Source organism: Nelumbo nucifera, chromosome 5, assembly GCF_055504915.1.
Source record: "Nelumbo nucifera cultivar China Antique chromosome 5, China Antique-T2T, whole genome shotgun sequence".
Taxonomy (NCBI): Eukaryota; Viridiplantae; Streptophyta; class Magnoliopsida; order Proteales; family Nelumbonaceae; genus Nelumbo; species Nelumbo nucifera.
The window spans coordinates 68,314,929-68,327,659 of record NC_142653.1 but is presented as its reverse complement, the minus strand read 5'-3'; the positions used below and the strand labels follow the sequence as shown (position 1 = coordinate 68,327,659).

The 12,731-nt window shown below is 38.6% G+C and overlaps 1 long non-coding RNA gene across 1 annotated transcript; it reads left to right on the top strand.

Moving 5' to 3' along the window:
• The first annotated feature begins 3,801 nt into the window (after positions 1-3,801).
• On the top strand, positions 3,802-12,262 carry LOC148791738 (uncharacterized). Its single transcript, XR_016075976.1, has 4 exons — positions 3,802-9,289; positions 10,292-10,871; positions 10,958-11,078; positions 11,209-12,262. It is a non-coding gene; the product is annotated as an uncharacterized LOC148791738 (long non-coding RNA).
• Positions 12,263-12,731: the final 469 nt, after the last annotated feature.

Genomic DNA, 12,731 nt, shown 5'->3' with positions numbered 1-12,731 from the left:
TTTGGGGTATTGATTTCATGGGTCCTTTTCCACCATCATCCAGTCACGAATACATCCCGGTGGTCATTGATTATGTGTTGAAATGGATTGAGGTGGTAGCAACCCAGACTAATGACCAAAAAGTTGTAATGAAATTTGTTCAAAAGAACATTTTCTCTAGGTTTAGGTGTCTGCGAGCAATCATTAGTGATGGGGGGTCACATTTTACCAATACACAACTCTGAGCTTTACTCCGCAAATATGAAATCATTCATAAGATAACAACCCCCTACCATCCCCAAACGAATGGTCAAGTGGAACTTTCCAATCGGGAACTTAAGAGTATTCTGTAAAAATCCATTAGGCCTGGCCGAAAAGATTGGCCCGACAGATTGGATGGTGCACTTTGGGCTTATCGGACGGCGTATAAAACTCCCATTGGAATGTCTCCTTATAGGCTAGTCTTTAGCAAACCTTGTCATCTTCCCATTGAATTAGAGCGTCGGGCTTATTGGGCCATCAAAAAGTTTAATTCGATCTAACCCAAGCTGGATCCCATCGGGCTCTACAATTAAGTGAGCTGAAAGAACTTCACAATGAATCTTATGAAAACTCTCGCATTTATAAAGCCAAAATGAAAGCGTTCCATGATAAAATAAATTCAAGAAAAACATTTGAACCTAGTCAAAAAGTTTGGCTCTTTAATTCTAGGTTGCAGTTGTTTCCGGGAAAATTAAAGTCCAGATGGGATGGGTCGTTTGTTGTTGATAAAGTGTTCGAGCATGGTGCGGTTAGAATAGTTGATTCTAAGAATGGAATCATGTTCAAGGTCAATGGTCAAAGGCTTAAACCATACATAGAAGGAGTATCTAAGAGTAGAGGAGTTGAGAACTTTAGATTGAGTGATTCATTTGTGTCTGGCTGAAGACGTTAAACTTAGTGCTGGTTGGGAGGCAACCCAACGTAGTTTCCAGTTGCTTTTGCTTTTAGGATTAGAGTTTTTGTTTTCTTGATTCAAGACCAGTTGGCAAACCTTGAACCCCTTGGGAAAAACCCTCTTTATTGTTCTCTTTGGCCCAAGTCCCTTTGTATCATTCTAGTCATGCCATTGGGGACAATGGCATTTAAGTTGGGGAGTAAGGAAAATAAAAATAATAATAATAATAATAATAATAATAATAATAATGATGATGATAATAATAATAATAATAATAATAATAATAACAATAATAACAATAATAAGAGCAAAGCCTTTAGAAATGCAAAACTAAAATTTTCACTGAAAATTTTAAAATTTTTTCCATTAAAAGAGATTTCCGAACAGAAAAAGTTGAGGAAACTGATAAAAGAATATGAATTTTGTAGAGATTGGTAGCAAGTGGCAGGAGTTAAATTGGTCTTGTTTGAATATTTTAGAAACCATTTAGAAATTTAAAATACTCCCAAGTTTGCCCCTATGAAGATAAGAAGAGAAAGATTGAGAAATCAGACGAAAAATTCCTTAAATTAATAGAGATAGTGGACTACCCTGAACAGTGCAAAATTTTACACATAGCAAAAAAAAAAAAAGAGAGAATAAAAGGTCAATGGACATCCTACACTTAGTAATCGGGTCTCTTCACCTAACTTAAGTGTCGAGATTCGCGTCAAATGGGAAAGGGAATGCCAAAGACACTTACCTAACACTTAATAACCGGGTCTCTTCACCTAACTCAAGTGTCGAGATTCGTGTCAAACGGTGGAAGGTAGCAATAAAACTATGTCTGCATATCAAGTTCAGGGGTAGAAATCCACTATCAGAAATGATACGAAGAATACCAACCTAATTTTAAAAGTCAATCTCAGCTTATTGAGACAGTCGACAAATGGAAGGGTATATAAGATTTTTAAGCCAAGTTTCTGTAATGTTCAAAGTAAGACGGTTTTACCCCTTAAACCCAATACTGATCTATACAAAGTTTGAGAATTTTGGAATCAAGATACTTGGCTAATTTTGTCAGGGATGATCTTGCAATGTGATTCATTTATTTACTTAGTGTAGTTTTAAGGCTGCATTGCTAAGGGACTAGCAAGGGTTAAGTTGGGGGTTGTGATAACTCTCTATTTTGATGCCTTAAGGGCATCATTTTAGGGGTATTTTAGACCTTAGACTCACTAATCTGTACCCCTTTTCTGGTTAAATTCAATGTTGTGACCTCTAAGGGTCCCTGTGCAAATTCTGGATAAAAACTGGGAAACTTATAGAGTTTTATGCAAATTTTGGGAAGCTGATGAGAATTCCAACTGAGAGAGGGGGTGTTTCTATGAAAAACTGAGCACAGGAGGGTGCCTTCTATCTGCTAAACCCAGAAAGGCGCCCCTCCTATTGTATTAGCATACTCTCCTCTACTTAGCAAACCCTAGGCTGCCTCCCCATTCATTCTTTTCACCTTTAACAAACCCAAGCCGCCCCTAACTACTAAATCTTTACCTTCCTCTCCTCCCTAACATCTAATCTCAACCATCCAAGCCTTAGCAACCTCTCATACCCTTAGATCTTCACCTTGCAATTTCCATGCTCCATTCTAGGGTGCCATCTCTTTAGCATTCTAAACCTAGGGCACACCACCTAAACCCTAATCTCCACCATTCAATCCTAGGAGCTTAAATCCCAACCCTCCATACTTATAGGCGCCCTCTCCTTTTCACTCTAGTAGTAGGATCCCTCTAGTTTAATCCTAACCCTCCATTCCTAAACCCTAGGGGCACCCATTTTCTGAATAACCCACTAGCCGCCCCTCTCTTTCTCTCTAATCCCAGTTTTGTCCACCCTTCTCTATAAGAAGGACCCAAGGGCCCGGGAGAAGGGATTGGTCAATTCACCCAGTTCACAAGGCTATGGTTTCTTGAGGAGTTTAAGGGTTGTAGAAGGGAAGGACGCCCAGATCTTGTCAGGAGGGGTTCCTACAAGTAGTCCAGCCAATCTACAACTACAACCACTAGATTTGATCAGCCATCCCTTTCACTTTCTTTATTTTTTTAATGTTATTTTTATTCTTGCAATCTTTTAGATTTAATTTATGTTTGTTTGTGTGTTTTGTAGATCTGAATTCGTCAGGTTCAAGGCTCAGGTGTCTCAAGGGGTTCGAGGGCTGAACGGAGGGAGAAAGCGTGTATTTCATCTTCTAGATAGCTACCACCACTGGAACAGAATTTTTGATCATTTTTATTTATGTTTTTGTTGATTCCAGGGTTCTTTAATTTCTGAATTTTAATTATTGCCATGTTCAATTCAGAACATTTAATTTCAGCATTAATAAATTTTATGTTCTTATGAGCACATAATTTACCTATAATTTATGAGGTTTTTGCATGAAGTTTTGTGCTGGTTTAATTGAATTTTACCCTATTTTAGCTTGATTGCAAAAAAGATTTCAGGGGCAATCAACTCAAGAAAAAGAAGGCAAAAAGCAAGAAAAGAAAGCACAATTTTAATCAAATTCAGCCCGGCCCAGCCGTGAGAGCAAAGGAGTATCATTCGGCCTAATTAGTGCAAACTACACTCTTTGAGAAAACCCAAAAAAAGAGCCTAGCAAGAAGGAAAATTTCAGCCCAGTAAAGAGGAAGCCCATTTCAGCCCAAGAACAGCCTAAAGTGCAGCCAAAATATGCTCAAAACTAAGCTAAGTTGCAGCCCAAAGGGAGCTAGGGGCGGCAACTTCTAGAGGATTCTTGAAGAGGAGGGAGCACTCTAGAATGTAATGCACCCAATTCTAGAGGCTTCAAGAAGAGGCTAGAGCTTCCTTAAAAGCCTATATAAGGAGGTCTCTAGAGGGGGGAGAGTGTTCATTTGCCCAAGTTCAAGGCTCTCCATTCCCTTGGGGTTTGAATTCCTTGAAGACAAGAAGAGAGAAGAAGGAGCTAGGCGCAAGAAGGAGAAGGGCTGAAGAGATTCAAGCAAGAAGAGAAGAAGGTGAGTTCGAATTTGTGGAAAATTTGATTGAGAGATCCTTTGTTCTATTTCTACTTAATTTTTATTTTCCTGAGTTCGAATTCAGCTTCAATCTATGCAATTTTCTCTTCTTCTCCTTCATTCTTTCTTGTTGTAATCAATGCTATAAAATTTCAGATTGTGTAATCAAATTTCTTTATCATTCGAGTAGACCAGATCTCTTCTTGTTGTTTCTTGAATAGAGTTTGAATTCTAGATCAGATTGGCCGATTTTATCTCTCACAATTTCAGATCTGAGATTTGTAAGATCTGAATTGCTTGAGAAAGAATTCAGACCTTCAATTCTCAGGTTGGCCGATTTGATCTAATGCTTGGAATTTCTAGAGTGCTTGTGAGAGACTCTAAGAATTCAGATCTACTATTCAAGAACTGAATTGCATGCAATGTTAGAGATAACTTGCACAATTTAGTTGGTGATCAATTCAAATTTGAATTGATGCCCTTGATATGTTTGAATTAATGCATGCATGAATGATTAGATCCTTGATAGAGATATGAGGATCATCATTAATGCATACGACGAACAAGTTCTTGAAAGAGGCTGTTCATGTTCTTGGAGTTTCACCAAACCAAGGCTAAATCATGGCCTATTCGATTGAGTTAAGTAGTTTGATTGTTGAATCATGAGATTGGATTTTTAGTTTACTCGTTCATCTTGAATGTAAGGTATTTGAACCAATGCTTATTAGGTAGTTTGTAGTTTAGAATTTAAGATTTGAATAGATTGTAGTGTTTTGTTAATCAGATAAGAGTTGGTTGGTTTAGTATTAGTAATTGCTTCCTAAATCCTCGTGGGAACGATACTCTATTCACCTCTTTACTACTTGAATGGCTACTGCACTTGCTAGTGTCATAATGAATCACATCAAGCTTTTGGCGCCATTGCCAGGGATTTATGGAAGCAATATTAGAAACTATTGGCCATTCTTAATCTGGATTTTAGCATTGTATTCATGGCTGGTTTTCAATTTTTCATCTTACATTTCTGCCTTGGATGCAATGGCTGCATTGATGGAGCCATGTTTCTTCTCTTGATACTTGATTGTTCCATCCTTTGTTTCAGTTTTAATGTAGCTTATGTAGATCTGATTTCTCTTATTTTTGGTTCTTTTATCTCCAAAAAGAAAAAAAAAATTGTATAAACCTCAAAAGAGTTCAGATCTGATTGCATTACTTGTTGTCTCTTGAATTCAGCAATCGGATCTGCACTCATCCAAAAAGATTTTGGTTGTATTGCTTTCTTTTTTAATTTTCTTCCATCTTAAAAGAAAAACAAAAAAATTATATTTGTGCCTTCAATTCTGAGCTTCAGATCTGAATTTCAGATCTGAAATGGTGGGTATACAGGTCTGATTTCAGATCTGTAACTCACCTCCATTCAGAGATACATCAAGGCTGATGAGAAGCAAGCTAAAACAACCGATGTACAGACCGGAGATCAATGATTTTGCATGATTTTAGACTTGATCTACTAGTCTCAGATCTGTACGTACCAATTTACCTTGCTGAACTCTTATATCAGCCTTGATAACTGAGGTTCTAGCTGTTGAACTTAGCATCAGTATCTGATGAGATGCAAAACTTCAGATCTGAATTCAAGCATATACTCTCATAAATCCTCAAATCCCAAGGTATGGAAATTATGTACAATATCTCTATCCTATTCGGATGGTGGTCTGAACTCAGATTGCAAGTCTGAATTCATCTAAGTTGAGATCTGAGTTCAGATACTCAGACCTGAACCCATTCAAATCTGATCTGAATTCGGGTGGTAACGGCACCCAAATTGCAATCTGATGCATCAGACCTACCTCATTGATGAAAGTGTAGCAATGAATGATGAAATCATATCTGAAGTGCATGTGGACTGATATGAGAATCTGATGTAGTATATGATCTGAAATATCTGTGGACTGTTGTTTTTTTTTTGTTATCTTATTTGCTCTGATCTGATTGACTGTTTTTGTGTTATCTGAGCTTTGAAGATCTAAGAAGGGCATCATATCAGTGGACTAATGTTTATTTTGTAAACTACTAGCATCAGATCTGATTGCGGCTGCTAACAATACCAAAAATTGCAGACCTGATTCCAGGTTTCAACAATTATTTGATATATTTGAGCTATACATGTTTAAACTTCAAATATAGAGTTTAAAACCCTTGAACCAAGCCTAACTCAGCTCTGATTATAGTTTATTTCATATCCTCTTTATGTATGTTAGGATTCCAGTTCAGATCTGATATCAGCCCTAAAGCATATTCAGATCTGATCTCAGCCTTAATGGATGTGTATTACAGTATATACCAGATCCCAATGGATGTGTATGAGATATACAATAACAGTTCAGATCTGAATGACTGTTTGTTATCTTATCAATGGACTAACAATACCAAAAAGTTGCAGATTTGAACTCATCAAAATCAGATCTGAATTCGGATGTTAACATTATCAAAAATTTCAGTCCTGATTTCAGGTCTCTACAATTAATTTATGTAGATAAGATATGCAAATTGGAACTTTGAATAAGCTCTTGATTCCAGTCCTTTCTCAGACCTGGTTGCACTAGATTTCAGATATACTTATTGATGTTAGGACTGGAATTTTGTATTCTAAATGCCTTGTACATTTCAGTAGTCACTATTCTCAGCTTTGAAATCATAGTTCCTCATCATCTGAAATTCATTTCAATCACCTTGCATTTGATTTCAGATCTTATATGTAATTCATTTCAGTTAGCCTAAAGCTAGGTACCAATGCTAGTATTCTGATAAACAGATCTGAATACTACTCATCTCTTTACTACTCAACCAGCTTTGAAATCAAATTGGTACAGTGAGAAAGAAGTTGTAAAATGGTAGTAGCTTTCAGATCTAATCTCAGATCTATGTAAAACTGATATCTGAACTGCAGTTACAGATTTCATATCTGAGTTGAATTGATCTCAGACCTGTATATTGATGGGGTGGCTGCTGAGATTTCAAATCTGATATTGTATATTGCATTCTGAAAAAAAGTTTTCTTTGTAAATTGCAGTAGCTAACTGATTTCAGATCTGATATTGAGAGAGAATTTGTAAATTGTTGTCCTACTCTCAGTAGCTACTGAATTCAGATCTGTACATTGATATTTAATAGCTTTTCAGCAGTTCAGATCTATGCAGTTAATTTTTATTACTGAAGTCAAGAAGTTTATATACTACCCAAGGTCTATCCAGATTGGAACACGAGGAGCAACCTAAAGTTCTCGATTTCGGTTTTGTTTCAAATCTGTTTGCAGTAGAATTCAGATTTGCTGATTGCTTGGCCTTTTGTATTCTTAGATAGCATTCAGTCTTTACCTTGTAAATTGCTATTAGATTAGGATTACTTATTGATTAAATTATTTAGATTTTTGCCTTTCTCATTTATAGCATTTCACTTTAGATAAATTTATTTTAGAATGTTAGTTGGAATACAGCTTCTGATCTCTCTCCTTCTAGTATATGATGATTTTCAACAGAGAGAATCATCATCAACAGAGCCATTGCAGAATTTGAAAAAAAAAGAAAAACCTTCAGGGAGTCCTCTATACCTCTCTCTTTACTTGATGATGGTCTTGCTGGATTTATAGTTACTCCCTAACACTAAGAACATTAGGGACAATGTTCATCTTAAGTGTGGGGGAGTTAGCCTGGGCTAGGGTGTGGGGGCTGGAACCATGCACCTCATTCACCCCAACACACATATGTAGGCAAAGACATGACCAAGTAGACTGGAACCCCCCCAAGTCATTGCTATTTATTAGGTGAGTTTTAAGAAGGAATACAAAGAGTTGAGGGAGACTAATGTATGTACCAAGATTTTATTCTTGTGAATGATCCAACTTAGTACATGCATGAGGAAAAGGGGGGCTGAATATGTCTTTCATCATGACTAGCCCTAACTACCTCCATGTGTATGAAAGCTCTTGATTTCATCATTAATGGTCAGTTGAGATAGGTCACATCTGAATTGCTGATGCATGAAATTCAACAAATGCAAAAGGGACAAAGCCCAAATTGACTCCGCTATTCTAAGCTAAATAGTAAAACTAGCAGCTTAGAACATGAGTCTTGCTATCTGCCTCAAGCCTATGACCAGTGTGAGATGGAGCATAAAATGCAATGACACAAAAAAAAAGTAAAAATAAAAAAAAAGAAGAGAGAGAAGAGAGAAGTGTGAGATGGAGCATAAAATGCACTCACACTAAAAGCGGAAGAAAAGGGTGAGATAGAGCATAAAATGCACTCACCCCTAGAAAAAAATGACAAAGAAAATGTGGTGACGGCTGATGTTCAAAAGGGAAAAATGAAGTTGAACTCTCAATGAGGTGTAGTTACAAATTTGAAATCTAATTTAAATTGATTATTAATTTTGACAATAAAGGAGTTGATCTATATATTGAATGGGAGTAAAAGATGGAACTTGGAGAAACTCATATTCTTCTTTTCCTTGGCTCTTATGCATGTGTTAAATGGTAGTTTATAAGAATAGGAGCTAAACACTTACAAAAGTTTCCTAACCACTCAATGCATTTCCCTCCTAAAAATTCACCCGATAAATGGTGAGAATAAAAGGGGGGAAAGTTCAGTTTATGACTGATGTCTTTGCTTTAGGACAAGCAAAATCTTAAGTGTGGGGGTATTTGATGAGTACATAATTTATCTATAATTTATGAGGTTTTTTCATGGAGTTTTATGCCGGTTTAATTGAATTTCACCCTATTTTAGCTTAATTGCAAGAAAGATTTTAGGGGCAACCAACTCAAGAAAATAAGGCAAAAAGCAAGAAAAGAATGCCCAATTTTAATCAAATTCAACCCGACCCAACCATGAGAGCAAAGGAGTATCATTCGGCCCAAGTAGTGCAAGCTACACTCTTTGAGAAAACCCAAAAAAAGAGCCTAGCAAGAAAGAGAATTTTGGCCTAGCAAAGAGGAGGCCCATTTCAGCCCAAGAACATCCTAGAGTGTAGCCAAAATATGCTCAAAACTAAGCTAAGTTGCAGCCCAAAGGGAGCTAGGGGCGGCAACTACTAGAGGATTCTTGAAGAGAAGGAGGGAGCACTCTAGAAGGTTCAAGAGGGGTGTAATGCACCAAATTCTAGAGGCTTCAAGAAGAGGATAGAGCTTCCTTGAAAGCCTATATAAGGAGGTCTCTAGAGGAGGGAGAGTGTTCATTTTCCCAAGTTCAAGGCTCTCCATTCCCTTGGGGTTCGAATTCCTTGAAGAGAAGAAGAGAGAAGAAGGAGCTAGGCGCAAGAAAGAGAAGGGCTGAAGAGATTCAAGCAAGAAGAGAAGAAGGTGAGTTTGAATTTGTGGAAAATTTGATTGAGAGGTCATTTGTTCTATTTCTACTTAATTTTTATTTTCTTGAGTTCGAATTCAGCTTCAATCTATGCAATTTTCTCTTCTTCTATTTCATTCTTTCTTATTGTAATCAATGCTGTAAAATTTCAGATTGTGTAATCAAATTTCTTTATCATTCGAGTAGACCAGATCTCTTCCTGTTGTTTCTTGAATAGAGTTTGAATTCTAGATCAGATTGGCTGATTTTATCTTTCACAATTTCAGATCTGAGATTTGTAAGATCTGAATTGCTTGAGAAAGAATTCAGACATTCAATTCTCAGGTTGGCCGATTTGATCTAATGCTTGGAATTTCTAGAGTGCTTGAGAGAGACTCTAGGAATCAGATCTACTATTCAAGAATTGATTTGCATGCAAAGTTAGAGATAACTTGCACAATTCAGTTGGTGGTCAACTCAGATTTGAATTGATGCCCTTGATATGTTTAAATTAATGCATGCATGAATGATTAGATCCTTGATAGAGATATGAGGATCATCATTAATGCATACGATGAACAAACTCTTGAAAGAGGCTGTTAATGGCCTTGGGGTTTCACCAAACCAAGGCTGAATCATGGCCTATCCGATTGAGTTAATTAGTTTGATTGCTGAATCATGAGATTCGATTTTTAGCTTACTCCTTCATCTTGAATGTAAGGTATTTGAACCAATGCTTATTAGGTAGTTTGTAGTTTAGAATTTATGATTTGAATAGATTGTAGTGTTTTGTTAATCAGATAAGAGTTAGCTGGTTTAGTATTAGTAATTGCTTCCTAAATCCATGTGGGAACGATACTCCATTCACCTCTTTACTATTTGAACGGCTAATGCACTTGCTAGTGTCACAATGAATCACATCAATTTTCCTTTTATTTGTCCAGAACAAAAATAATAATTTTTATTCTTGGTTCCCTATGGGTTCCAACCCTTCCTCACCATGTACTTCGTTGTTTAAGGTTACGTGAGGATTGGGGAAATTTACAAATCTCTAAACTGGTGCCACGGGCGTTTGACAATGGATTCTGGGTGCACCAATCCTCTTCTACGAAGCCTTCGAGAAGATGAAGATAGCGCCTGAGCACCTCCAACCAGCCAACATCCCACTAGTCAGCTTATCCGGTAACGTGGTCAAACTGAAGGAAAGAATCACCCTACCAGTCACGGTAGGGACCGAGCTTTAGTAGGTGACGAGGATGAACGAGTTCCTAGTCGTGAAGATCGGGTAGCCCTACAATGCAATCTTGGGGACGCTAACCCTTCATGCACTTAGGGCAGCCATCTCCTCATACCACCTCGCCCTCAAGTTCCCCACTGAACACTGCATCAAAGTCGTTAGTGGGGACCAGCAAGTTGCCCGCCATTGCTATGTGGCAGCACTGAAGGGCAAGAACAAGGAAGTTTTGCCACTAGAGGGCCTTGACCTCAGGGAGGAGACAACGAGCCGAGGACCTCATTTCGGTTTCCCTAGATGAGGCCGAGCCTGAGAAAATAGTCTGCGTCGGGTCCAACCTTCCCCCATTGAGCCTATCCGAATTGGTAAGTTTCCTCAAAACTAACGTCGACGTCTTTGCTTGGTCCGCAGCTGACATGCCCGGAATTAACCCTTCAGTCATCACACTCAGGCTAAGCATGGACCCGAGCTCTGGGCAAGTTTGGTAGAAGAAGAAGAACTTTGCACCAGAGCGTTGGAAGGCCATAGGAGAGGAAGTTGACAAGCTACTCGATGTCAGGTTCATCCGAGAGGTATACTACCCTAACTGGTTGTCAAATGTGGTTTTGGTAAACAAAGCTAATGGGAAGCGGCAGATCTGTATTAATTTCGTAGACCTTAACTGAGCTTGCCCTAAGGATAGTTTTCCTTTGTCGAGTATAGACCACCTCGTCGACGCCACTACAGGGTACAAGCTGCTTAAACTTCATGGATGCCTTCTCTGGATACAACCAAATAAAGATGCATCCCGAAGACGAGGATAAGACCCCCTTCATCACTGAGCATGGTACCTATTGCTATAGAGTGATGCCCTTCGGCCTCAAGAATGTAGGGGCCACCTACTAGCGCCTCGTCTACAAGGTGTTCAAAAATCAGATGGAGAGGAATGTCGAAGCCTATGTGGATGATATAGTGGTGAAGAGCCTAAATGTCGAGGTGCACACCTCGAACTTGGCTGAGACCTTTGACATGTTGCAGAAGTTCAACATGAAGCTTAATCCTAGCAAGTGTGCCTTCGGTGTCACCTTGGGTAAATTCTTAGGCTTCATCGTTACTCAAAGAGGCATTGAGGCCAACCCTGACAAGATACAACACATACTGGACATTGCACCCCCTCGGTCAGTGAAGGAGACTCAGAGGATCATTGGCCGAATAGCTTCCATCAACCACTTCATGTCGAAGTCAGCCGACCACTATCTGCCCTTCTTCCACGCCATCAAAAAACTAAAAGATTTCCAATGGACGGAGGAGTGCCAACATGCTTTTGATGAACTAAAAAGGTACCTCACCTCACCTACCCTCCTCGCTTGGCCTACTCCAGGAGAAATTTTGTACTTATACCTATCAGTAGGGGATGAGGCAATCAGCTCGGTCTTAATAAAAGAGGACGGGAGGTAGAAGCCAATATACTATGTCAGCAATGTTCTCTGCAACGCCGAGACTAGATATCCTGATGTGGAGAAGCTGGCCTTCACCCTTGTAATCTCGGCCAGGAAGCTCAGGTCGTATTTTCAAGCTCACACCATCATGGTTCTGACGAACCTGCCCCTCAAGGCCATCCTCACCAAGCTTGAGACCTTGGGACATCTAATTAAGTGGGCTGTCAAGCTGTCTAAGTTTTACATCCTGTACCAATCGAGCCCCACAATCAAAGCGTTGTTAGACAGTGTATGCCCTTAGCTCCAATCAGAATGATGTACCTTATGACATTTAATGTAAATGAATAAAGTACATATTTGATTCATTTTATTATGGTGTGTTTCTGTGTAATACCCTTAAACTGGACACATATGAGACTCGTGTTAGTTTAGAATATTCACAGCTATTGGATAGATCTAGGGAGATTTATCCTACCAAAGCTAACACTGATGTGCCGCCATGTTGGTTAGGGTGGCCTATCTCAGCTTCTAGGGTGAGACCTAAGGTACATGCAGTGTGGGTTTTTGGTGGAATGTCGAATCCAACCAAAGATAAAACGTCTTGCTCCAATTAAATAATTTGTAGATAGTGATGAGCAAGGTCATCTCCATAGGGATTGGGTGGATTTATTTCCAAGTGAATGAAGTAGGGGGTTGTGAAGATAAGAAAATAAGATGAAATAATGAAAATAACAGAAAGCAAGGATCAAATCGATGGGAGATAGCTTCCGGTTGAAGGGACAAGTTTGGCTTTGATTCTTATCATTG